This window comes from Oryza sativa, chromosome 7, assembly GCF_034140825.1.
Source record: "Oryza sativa Japonica Group chromosome 7, ASM3414082v1".
NCBI lineage: Eukaryota > Viridiplantae > Streptophyta > Magnoliopsida > Poales > Poaceae > Oryza > Oryza sativa.
This window is the reverse complement of record NC_089041.1, coordinates 10,522,486-10,535,161: the sequence shown is the minus strand read 5'-3', so window position 1 is coordinate 10,535,161 and position 12,676 is coordinate 10,522,486. Positions and strand designations below refer to the sequence as shown.

General features: G+C 40.9%; 1 long non-coding RNA gene across 1 annotated transcript; it reads right to left on the bottom strand.

The window, feature by feature from the left end:
- Positions 1 to 333: 333 nt before the first annotated feature.
- On the bottom strand, positions 334 to 2,770 carry LOC9271708 (uncharacterized). Its single transcript, XR_010742791.1, has 5 exons — positions 2,239 to 2,770; positions 2,015 to 2,149; positions 1,038 to 1,117; positions 523 to 803; positions 334 to 434 (listed from the first exon to the last, which is right to left on the bottom strand). It is a non-coding gene; the product is annotated as an uncharacterized lncRNA (long non-coding RNA).
- Between the last annotated feature and the right edge of the window lie 9,906 nt (positions 2,771 to 12,676).

The window sequence follows — 12,676 nt, the reverse complement described above, 5'->3', positions numbered from 1 at the left end:
AATTTAAGTAAAATTTGAGGGCTCATTTTAGACCAAGGAGAATTTAACGAAAATTCTCCGGGCCACATTCGAAATTTTCTTGTACGCATTTTAATGTTTGCTAATTTCTTTTCGAATTTTAATTAATTCTATTATTCCATTTAGAGAATGATTTTTATTTCGGGATGAATTTATCAGGACGTGACACCATTGAAATCAACTGTTGATATCTATGTTTCTCATCATTAAGCAGGTTACCTATGGAATTATACCATTCAAATGAGTCAGTTCTATAAATTTCAAAGTCAACTCATAAAGTTGCCGTTTATATAGGACTCAACATGGATGCAGAAAGGCAGAGAATTACACTTGTCAAATTGTACTGCAAGGAAATGTATTTCAAAGTACTGAAATATCAAAACATTTTTACGTTGATCACCTTGAATCTGAATGACCTACAAACATATATAGCAGACCATTCATTATTATACACATTCACACCAAACAACTTGGATACAACACAATATACGTGCTATTTTGTACCTCCTAGCTCTGAATCATGGACCACAGTAACATTACAGCCAAATTCCTTTTCTAGATCCTAGAATATTTTGTTCTGGCTGTATTCTCTCTTCAAGCCTTGAACAATAATCAGTCTTTTTCTTCCGTTGTGCCACACTGAATGAGCGTGTGCACATATTCCTTTGATCCAGCACCAACACTGGAGTCCTCAGCATTTGCTTCCACAAACGGATGTATAGGGAAGATTTCAAAATTATCAAATGGTGGGTTCAGTCGTGCTCAGAAAAGACCACCAGTTACTCCTAAATCAAAATAAAGAAATGAGGTAAATCGGATAGTTCTAATTAATAATATAACCTGCAATTGGATATCAATATTATATTAGTTGGCATATACAACTTAGAGTAATATAATATAATTCAAAAATAAAAGATAAATGTAAATTCTATATAGAAGTTATAACCTATTGATCAAATTGTTAAGAGCTTGAAGAGATGATGTTATGATAATAAATATCCAAGGAAATGTTGGCATACCAAAAGCAGATGGAAGCTTGATGTCGACATCAGGCATGAAATTTGCTAGTAGAGTTTAATTGGTCTCAAACAGATCAAAGCTGAAATTTCACAAATACCGTGTTAAGAGTCAGAAATTAGAAAGTGCTTTCCTCATGAATTTTCAAAAATAGGGATTTTTTGGCATCTTATTATAGCTCGCAATTGACTAAGTCCATCATTACATGAAATCATCAAATAATTAACCATTATTACTATAAAATCCTGGTAGACAAAGACCAGATATCATCAGTACAAGTAAACACAAATTAAGGCATGTATCACATTTCTATAGAGAAAAGGTGATTATTTACAAACAAAAAGCCTTTTTACAGGCCTCGAAGATGTACATAGTATCATACCTCCTGGATGATAGCAGATACCACAAATTTAAACCAGATGTGTAGCTCTACAAGAACCGTAAAAAGGATCTTTTTTTTAACCATCCTTGAGGAGGTGGCTATACATTCTCACCTTGCTAGGTAGCAATAGTTATTTATTGCAAGGTGATAATTTGAAAACATGATTGTTTCAAAACACAGTTCATAAATGTCTTAAAAACTACATTGATATGTACAAGTCTTACATAAGTGTATATCATGAAGCCGATGATCTTGTACAAAATTATTAATGCATCATAATTGTAGGTTTGAGCAACACAAAACAATCTTTAAATAAATTGAGTTAGATTACATCCTTATATGAATCGCTTTATAAGTTGACTTATTTAATTATTAGTGTAAAATTTTAATACCAACAGGTAGTTCCCTAATGTTGAGTTGAAGAAAAAATAATCTAAGAAAAAAGGCAACCATGCTGTTACTGTGATGTATTTAGTTTGGGACAAAATATACTTCCTGTATTTCAGAATATATATATATATTTTAAAATAAAGACAATAAAAGGCCATAGGGTCATATCTACATTAACCCAATATTAAGCCTAAGTAAGCAACCAACCAATTGCGCTACTTCTCAACAGGAGCATCGACACCACACCGAACAGTATGGGCGCGATGGCGAGGTAGATTTATAATCGAAGTCCACATGGCAGGCAGTATGCCTGTGATGGCGAGGTGGTTTCGTACTCCAAATCTGGTTGTGTCATTCAAAGCAGTAAAGCAATTAACAATCAACGATGAAGAGAGTTTGAAGATTTATTTACATGGAAAATAAATGCCTACCGAGCAGATGAATCTTTGAATGTTGGCCAGCATTTGCCTCCGAATAGAGAACCCAGAGCCGATAATCATCCGTTTGGGCTGACCTAGAGAGTAGGAGGAGCTGGGCAGCAACGATGAGCTCTGACGACGGTGAGGTGCTGTCCTCCAATGAGCAGGCCTGCCACTATCTCCGTCGCCGTACCCCTCGCAAACTGATATATTGTAGAGAAAATTCCCTATGTAGTATAAAAAAAAAGTTGTTCTTCTATCTCTACCACCCAAACTTCAAAAGTTCTCTATCTATGCACCCTCAAAATTTCCCTTCCCTATGTAGCACTTCCATTAGTTTTTACACTTGATGGTGTTAACTAGAGGAGAAAAGACGGTTTTACCCTTATTTAGTTTTCAGACTTGCCTGTACATGATGCAATAGGCCAACAGATCTAGGTTCCAGTTGGAATGTGCTGGTATCTTCTGAATGTGACACACCGATGAGTCTGCTTGCTAAACAGGAAGCTTATAAATTTTATGTTTATAAATTTTACCAGAGCAATGTGAGGAGCAGAGGAGGCGCTATGTGCTTATAAATTTTCCCAGAGCAATGTGCTTATAAATCAGTGAGTCTAAGCTCAACAACTTTCTTCGGTGACAGCTTCTGAATGAATAGCTGAACAAGAGGGCCAAAACTCAAGAACAGCTGCGCGCTCATAAATCTAGCATAAATCAGCTACTATGCAGTGAAAAGCACTTCTCTTCCACCGACAGCTTCTTCTATGTTCCACCAAAACAAAATCAACCAGATCAACTCCCTAATTGCTCAGTAACCAGAGCAATTTTCCCATTTACTGGAGCAAAAAAGCAAAATCATTTGCTATTCACCCAGCAAAATCATGAGAAGAATAAGTTACATTGTCATGTATGGCTCCTGCCCCAGCAGCGAACGAGACGCCCGGTCGCGGATCCTGGCCGACGCCGAGCGGCCCACGGCCATCTCCTGCTGGACCTCATCGGCGTTCGGCGACGGCGTGGGCGCCGAGGAGGTCACCGAGTTCTTCCTCCCCATCCAGCAACGACGAGGAGCAGATGGCGGCTCGCCGGCATGTGTGAGGTCTGAGGAGATGCCCTCGCCGTGCTCTCACTAGGGACATCATGGAAGAGGCAACAGCGAGGCGGAGAGGAGAGGTGGGGGTGCCGGGGTGGGGGGGAGGCGACTAAGCGGAGGAGGTAGCGGCTGCGACGACGAGGGGATGCGATGCGGCGGCGGCGAGGCGCGTGCGAGAGGGGGAGAAGTGCGAACTTTTCTCTGTTTAGGTATGGGGATTATGGAGCGACAGGCCTGTCGCTCCATAATATCTTATCAAACATAGCAACGGAATTTGATAATATCTTATCGTACAAACAAAATATACTCCGTAGAGTAATTACATGCAACAACTTGATAGGTGGTGTAATTTGGTGTAATAACTTGAGAAATGAGCGTTCTAGTGCAACAACTTGGTAGAAAGGTGTAATTTAGTATAAGAACTTTATAAGTGATCGTATAGATACAACAACTTGCAAGTAGGTACGATTTTGATACAATAAATTAAGAAGTTACATGACAACTTAATTATTTGGAGCATTTTAATTTTTTGAGTTTTTATTTTGACCATATTCTAGCATGGATTTGTATAATCATATTTATATATTTATTCTAATAACCGATAACTGAAAGTTAATAAAATTGGATGTAGAATTATTATATTTCGGTTGATATTTGAGATGGTGAAGAAAGCAAAAAAAAAAAAACTTGAAGATTAAATTGTATATGCAGTATAATTCTTGAAGATTAAATTCAATATTATAAGGTAATATCCGTAGGAATATTGTGTAATGGCATATTGACATCGTGAAAAAACTCACCTAGCATATGCTTAGCCAAGTTGACGCACCAAAATACTATAAATTGTAGTTCTTGTACTAGAATGCACCCACTTGTCAAGTTATTGTACTCAAATGTTCAATTCGCAAGATCTTGCATTATATCGCACCCACCTGCCGAGTTATTGTACCATGGGTGCAATTTACTCTTACTGTAATCTCCAATGAACATCAAATGTCACTTTTGCTTTTCAGTCGAAACATAGCATTATCTAATATAAGTTAGAATATGTTAGAATATCGATCAGTCCTAGCTTCTACAGTCTATGCTTAATAAATATTTTAGACATAGTGAAAGAAGTGCAGTGCAGATGCATAATTGATCCTTCAGTGCCCCTGCAACAAAAAGATCCTTACAGCCTTCCAGTTCCATAATTTACACCATCATCAGCATCTTCTCCAACTATCATCACAGGAGAATTACGAAAAATTATTTAAGACCATAATAGAGCTGATTGAGGATATGTATATGGTAATTTAAAATTCCAGCAATTGACAACTACTTGTGGGTAACCCCAAAGAGAGGTAGATTATAACAACTAAAAATTAAGCATTATCTAATATAGTTGTATGGAAGACCATACAAACTAATTGCAATTTTCTGAAGTTTAACCATGTTCAGAATAATGATCCAAAAATTAAGCAACATGCTCCTATTCCCCCATGCATCCATATGGTGACATTGGTATACACAAATACCATTAACTTTAATCTACAGTACTTCGAGGAACTTATGCAAGCATTGCCTTTTGCCATGCCACACAAACAAAAAATGATTTTTTTTTCTTCTAAAAATAGCATATAAGCTAGTTGTAAATGATCATCTTCATCACGCATGATTAATATTCATAATAACACTTTAGACAGAAACAAATTGACAGAGGAATTATTATATTCACATCACAAAAATTAATATCTTGTCAACTTTCAGCGTTCTTAAACATGTTGCACATGACAAGAAGTATAATCTTATGAAAACATGTTGAACTGAACTAATGCAACAATCCATTTCTTGCTGTACATACATAAAATAAAACCAGTGAACATTATAATGCACAAAGTTTCAGACTCAAGTGTATAACTGATATATCGTAAATGTAGAAAAGGATGACCACCTCAACCTTCTTCTAGTTTCTCTCTCTAGAAATTAGAACGTGTGGAAGTACAATTCAGCCTTGAAAACACTAAACACTTGCTTGCTAGCTACTGGTAATAGAGTGTGACTCTGAAATCTGAACTTACTTTGTAGACAGATCCAAAACCACCTTTTTCAAGCAAACTTTCACTTGAGAAATTATTAGTTGCATCTTTTATGTCAGAGAAATCATACAGTTTAAAGCCCAAGTTACCCTCTTCTAACCTCCAGAGAGTTATTACATTCTGCATTGCCATGTACAGCCTTCGCAGCTCCGATCTTACTCTCCGGGAAATGCAGCAATCAAGAACTCACCACGCCCAAATCAAGAACTAATGATATGGTTTAGGACGTGCGGCGGCGGTGGTGGTGAATCAAGAACTCATCCTCACCCAACCAAGAAAAAAAGCTCATTCCCCATCTGATCAAGAACTCACTAATTCTCACCCAGATCAAGACTCACCAGATCGAGCAGAATACGAGGAGGACGACGACGAATCGCGGCGACGACGGGAAAGGGAGAAAAGAAGAAAACCCTAACCCTAGCTTTGAAAGAGGAGGGGAGAGGGGAAAAGGCTGCGTGCTCACTGGAGAGAAGATGGCGGCCGGAGGAGAGCGCCGTGCCGTCACCATCGCCTCCGCGTCGCGCCGCCCCCGCCGTTGCACCACCTCGAATCGCCTCTACGTCGTGCTGCCGCTACGCGTGTTGCGCGTCGCCTCCCGGCTCCCGTCGTGAGGAATTTTTCCACGCCACACGAGAAGTTGATTTTTTTCCCGGGCCTGGGTGAGGGGGAAAGGCCGGGATAGGCCGGGGTAAAACCCAGACTGGGCTTAACCGAACACACAATTTCGGATGGGCCTGGATTGTTTCCTCGCCGGGGTGATCGACGGGGATTGGACCCCAATCCTGGCCGGGAACGGCCCAACCAAACAAGGCCTAAAGGAGAGGCAAAGGATTTTACGCTCGCTTGTTTTTACGAGGATGCGGGCAAAGCCGCCGAAGGGAGAGGAGGCCACGTGGCACGAATTTAGAAGAGGTAACGCTGATTCTGGCTGATTCTGGTAGAGTCACGTGACCCAATGAAAATCCAGGGTTTGGATCCAGAAATCGGTAATAGAGATATGTGAGCGTTCCTAGGTTGCCTCCGATTTAGAAAAAAAGATCAAACACAATTATTTAGACTTATACTGGAGTATTATATTAGAAAAAGTGTCCGTGTGTCGCAATGAGATGAAAAGACGAGAAAATTGACAAAGGGATGAGAAATATTTACATTATCTATTTAATTCAAATACAAATTTTTGGAATTATTTGGGTATTTCTTAAGTAGTTAGGTATATAGTTAAATTAATTTACAACTAAAGTAAGTGTAACAAATAAAATAATATGGTTGGATTTAATTTTTATTAAACTGTCCATATTAGCTTCACTCTGAAATTTTCTTGGAATTTTTAAATCTTAGTACAAACATCATTTCAGCATTTATTTAAATAAAAATCCTCCTTTCTCTATGGGCCATTTTCAGCCTATTTTCTTCTTCAACACGCAACCGAGTCGGCCCGATTTCCTCAGGTCGCAACCAAGCGTCCGGCCCAGGAAGCAACCAAAGTCTAATTAACCTCCCACTACTCCTCCTTTCACTTGCCATGTGAGCTGTAACCGAAAATCTAACCACGTTTTGCACGCAGCCAGCAGTGTTGCTGTACGGCAATGGAGGTCGACCTGACACTTAATCGATCTGAGTCGTTCGTTTTGATGGACGGCTCAGATCGGTTCCGAATCAATCAAAACCCTAGTACCAAAAAAAAAACCCTAACCCTAGATTCATCCCCCCACACCACCGGCCGCCTCCCCCCATCCGGTGCCGCCTCTCCCCCTCCTCCTCTCCTCTCCCCACCGGCTGCACCGTTCCCTCTCCCCCTCTCCCTCCGACTAACTTCTTTTATTTTTTAAACTTTAACATTTTATTACTATTTAAAAAGAAGTAATTTGTAATGCACCCTCCATAATTTTTTCTGTAGATATGTACAAATTCGTTATACTAGGAGGGGTCACATCCTCTTCTAGGTTGCCTTTTTTTAGGACGGAGGAAGTAGACCGCCAGTGACACCAAACATCGAAAAAAATCTGGTATCTCATGCCAAAATGGCCCCTTTGCTTTGCGGATGGCACGGTACATCGCCTATCTTGTATAAGAAATTGTTTTGTGCTTCTAATATATTCTCTCCGTAAAAAAAAACTCAACCTAGGTAAGGATGTGACATCTCCTAGTACATCTTTTGTCTAGATTCATTTTACTAGAAAATATCATATCCCCTCCTAGATTAATCTACTTTTTTTTGGGACGGAGGGAGTACATACATATCTCACAAATTTTTGCATTTTTGAAAATAAAATAGCCAAGTGGCCGTGAGGCCATGAAAGCTTAGACGCCATGAACATGACGAATAGGAGGTGTACCGGATGTAGGAGGCAAATAGTTTTATTTATGAAAAACTCTTAACAGGGTTACGTTTGATTAAAATTAGTTCACGTGTCATGTAAATTCCAGTAAAAGATCGTGGAATATTTTGACTGGGGGGGGGGGATTTAGTAAAACTATTGCGAGCCACATTTCGGATGATTTTCCCCCTAGGCCGACACATAGAAATGTTGACAGAGTACAAATCAGAAGTACTGAGGTGAAAATAATAACATCAGAAGTATTGGAGTGAAAAATAAAAAATAAACATCATTATCAGCTTCAGGACGACTGATTGAACAATCATACCCAAGATTTCATTCCAAATGTCTACGGTACGGCCAACGCATGCGAAGCAAATAGAGCCTCCAGCGCAGATAAACAGGTGGCCGTTTCTAGTTTCTACAAACTATGACATGGGAATTGGCGAATTGCATATACTAGTAGTTACTTACATGCTTTACTTACAAACAATGAATTCAGGTATAGTTCTATAACAATCACAAAGAGTGCCATGCAACAGAAGGGAAAATAAACAAAACCGTAGAATATATTCTAAAATTTAGTATCAGCATCAGATTATAATCCACAGCTAAGCCAAGCATGCACTAAAATATAAGCAGCCATATTTTATATAATAACTCACCTGATATTAGGTACCGGGTTAGCTTGAAATTCTCAATGCTGTTCTGTCCATCAACCAGGTTTGCTTAGTAACAATTGACAGGCACTAAAAATGTCAGAACTTCCAAAGACAATTTCCCCAATTTTGAAACACCAAATTCTAATACCATCTTTTGCACCTAGTCCCAAGCAGAGACAACATAATGTCAAATTGATGTACTTCTGAGAACCAATACATGATTCATGTTGGAAGAAACACAAGATGGGGATAATCAAGGATAAGTCCCCCGAGGACCAAACCGATTTCAACATCTACATTCAAAGGGATCAGTAAATGACAAATCTTGGACATGCTCAATACATGCAGCATCGTGGAAACATCCCTTTGTGGTAAATATGAAACGAGCACCACTCGAAGCCCTTTTGTCCAGCTGAAGCACCTTTCGCTGTTCTGCAGCAAACCCCTTATAGTAATCTTGCATGTTACGAAAAATTTCATAGCTTCCAGCGTCCTTGCATTCAGTACAAAAAATTGGGCAAAATGAACTTCTGCCCAGATGCCCCGATAATCTTCCAACACTACTGTCTTGAGACGAATGTCAAGGCTCTTGGTAAGATTCCGGTATTTTTTACGCCACACAACTTTTGAGGTCAATTCACATGACTGAAAAAGGACATGAAGAACAAAAATTAACTATTTTAGAAGAGCGGTAATAAATACTACTCCAAGTTATACAATAAACCTTCAGTAAAGAATACCTTGAAGTACAAGTTCTCCAAGCAAGGAAAGCATCTCAATATGTCAACAACCTTATCCACATCAAGCAAAAGCACACTGACAGCTAAAGTCTTCACATTGTGCACCACCTCTGGCAAACTTTCGTTCTTAACTCCCTTTAACAAACATGTAAGTGTAGCGTGACATTAGGCCATAAATAAGTACAGACAACATAAAATTTCTCCACACCAACATGCAAGCTTTGCAAAGGCAAGAAGAACAAGGTTACCTTAATAACTGTGGTGCCAAACGTGAACCTGGAGTGGCGATGACAAAATTGTTGACAAAGGCAGCCTACAGTCACCAGTTTAGGCGCTGAAATTATCGATACATCCAGTTCATTGCGCACTCCAAAATTGAGCAACTTTTCAAGAAGAGGGGCGTGCTCGATGATGAGTTCCCCCAATTCGATCTGTTCTGCCGGAAAATACAATATGTCCACACCAATGCTTGTAAGGCTAGCGGAGTTGATCCGAAGACCACGGAAACCAATGGCACGAACAAGCAGCAGGCATTCCAGGACAGGGCAGGCAGCAATTATGCTGTGAAGTGAGCCCTCGGAGATGACGACATCCTCAAGTCCGAGATGCTCGAGCTTGGGGAAGTGAAGCATTTGGACAATGGCGTCCTGGAGGTGGCATTTGCCGATGGTGGCAACGCGGAGGCTGGAAGAGAAGCGGAAGATGGACGCCGGCGGAGGCCGCGGCTGCATATCTCGCTCTGTATACAAGCACTCGCGGAACAGCTCAAGCTCCTCGAGGTTGTCGAGGGCGTCGGATCGGAGCCAGTGTCAAAGCAAGATTTCGACAATAATAAAAGGGGGTGGCTATCAAGCTAGGAAAGTGGATGTGTTTGGAGACAAGAGATTTTATACAGGTTCAGTCCTTCTTATTCAAGAAGTAATACCCTACTCCTGTCCGGGGATAATTCCGCCGAGTGTGTTATTGATTGTATAAACTGGAAAAAAGAATCGGGCCCCGAGAGGCACATGGACCCTCCTTATATAGGGGAAGGAGTCCGCTTTACAAAGTACCGTCTATATCCTAACGGAATATGGGATCATAGATAAAATACAATCGTAACCGACTAGGATCTCGGGTATTTTCTTGACATACAAGTTTAGAATCTAACCCGAGTCCTCATAGAGATATTCTATCTATATTTGGTACCATATATCCGACTAAATTATAACTGTCATGTAGATATGGGGTATCCATAATCTCCACAGTAGCCCCCGAGACCTTCGCAGTTGACAGTAATAGCCTTCTCGAAACAAAAAACAGTAATCCGAGTGCTTCAATTCAACTTGCTCCAGCTTGCCGAGTGCTAAAATCAAAGACTGCGAAGGGCGAAAATAAAACATGGTGCATCGAGTAGATGCACCTAATTAGGTGTAGCCCCCGACTATGTGATTAGTTGAAAAACTAAACATATAGTCAAGAACCGAGTGGTTTTATAGCGAAGCCCGCATGGCACTGAGTAAGATACCCAGCCGACTGCTTCTCAACTTGAATATATCAAGGACAAAAGATACAAGAAGGGTCGAGTGATAAACACTCAAAGGTACAAAAATAGACATGTTTGATAGGAATCCGAGTAAAAATCTCATAAAATGATCCACCAAACATGATAGAAAATCATGGTAATTAATGAGTCTAATAGCCTAGGTTGTGACCCTTACCATAACCAAAATAAGCATATAACATGCTAAAAGAATGACTATTAATAAACCAGTCATCTCAAATCAACCCAAACAGCTTTTGCAGCCTAATAAAGCTTACAAAAACGGTATAACACCTTTCTGTCGGGCACCTTTTTATGTGCATCATAATAATTCCAATGAATTATTGAATCGCGTTAAAAAGGATTTTAACAGCATTGGGCCACACCATTATGAACACAAATTGCCAAAGCAAAAAGTGCCTAAGTCCCTAAGGATCACAACGGGCCATGCTGGAAATAAGATTGGGCTGAAGTACTATGCAGGCCCAGGCCTGTTAGCACTCCCGATACCCTAATTGCACCAAAGTGAAATAAAACGTCTCTTCGTCTTCCCCGCCGAGAGTCTCGCCATTTTTCCCATTTCCTGCTACAGTGCAAAACTGCGCCGGCCAAACTAGGGTTCATCAATCCGCTCCAATCCATCCTCAAAAACTTCACGAAATTTCTCCCCGCATCCACCGCTCCGATTCCCCATCCCTTTCCAGCCGTAACTCGAACCAAATCAAACCATCCAGTTCACATTCATGACGAAAGAAAGAGAAAGCTTCGAGAGTCAGTGGGTGCCCTTCGATGTGACGGAAGACAATCTGAAGGAGATGGTGGCGCACGGCGTTCTTCTGGTGAAAGAGATCATCGGGTGGCGACCGGCATTCGGCGAGGCATTCCCGACCCCCGATACACACGAAATCGTGGTATTTGCTCATTTCTTCTATGGCGGATTTTCTCTTCCAACCTCAAGATTCTTCCGGGGAATTCTAAAATTCTACGGGATTAGCTTGCATCATCTGAATCCAAACTCCATAGTGCATATCGCCAATTTTATTCATGCCTGCGAAGCTTTTTTGGGCATTAGGCCTCATTTCGCCTTGTTCCGCCGCATCTTCTTCCTCAAGCCCCAGCCAAACAAGAACAAACCATGCGTCGTTGGGGGTGCTGATTTCCAACTTAGGGGAACCCTAAGCCAAAAATACTTCTCTATGCCCTTCAAAACCTCAAACAAAGGCTGGCATGCAAATTGGTTTTATGTTCAAAACCTGAGCCTGCTCTCCCCGAGTACTCCTGTCTTCCTCCTGTTTATCAGGATACTTGGAACTCACTGCCAATGGGGGATGAAGCTGCGCAAGCAGTAGAACTGATGGAGCGCATGATAAAGCCGAAGGAACAAGGTTTGCAAGGAGAACAGATCACCCGGCACTTTATCAAGTGTCGGTTAGCCCCAATCAAAGAGAGATCCCGCATAGCTTTTGAGTTCGACGGCAAACATGATCCAAATCGTGAAAATCCAGACTCTCTTGACTTTAAGGTCATGAAGGAAAGGATGTACAAGATCTTCTCAAATGCCATCGTCGTCGGCTATTCGCACCTGCTGCCAGTCGTGCCATTCAATGCCTTCAATCCTCCTCCACCGGTACGTATTCATACACTTCAACCTTTCTCAAAATATGATCTTGTTTTCTTGTTGAATCAGTTAACAATGAAGGATATTACACCCAGGAATTTGCTTTGATGAAGTCGGATCCCCCAATCGCTCAACGCCGATCTCCCCGCCACCAAACTGGGCAAGGGAGCGGTGGACCAAGAATTCGGTCTGAAACTCAACCTAGTGCTCCTGATCCAGTCGGCCAGCCAAATTCTCGCAAGAGGAAGCTGGTTCTAAGTGACGACGAAGGCGACACTGCTAGAAAGCTTGGAGACCGAGAGGCAACCAAGAAACTGCCAAGCAGGCTACTCTAAGGAAGAAAACATCCAGTCGTCCTGTGCCAAAGATCAGGAAGTCTACTAGGTGCAACTCATATAACGATCTTCCTCGCATTGATG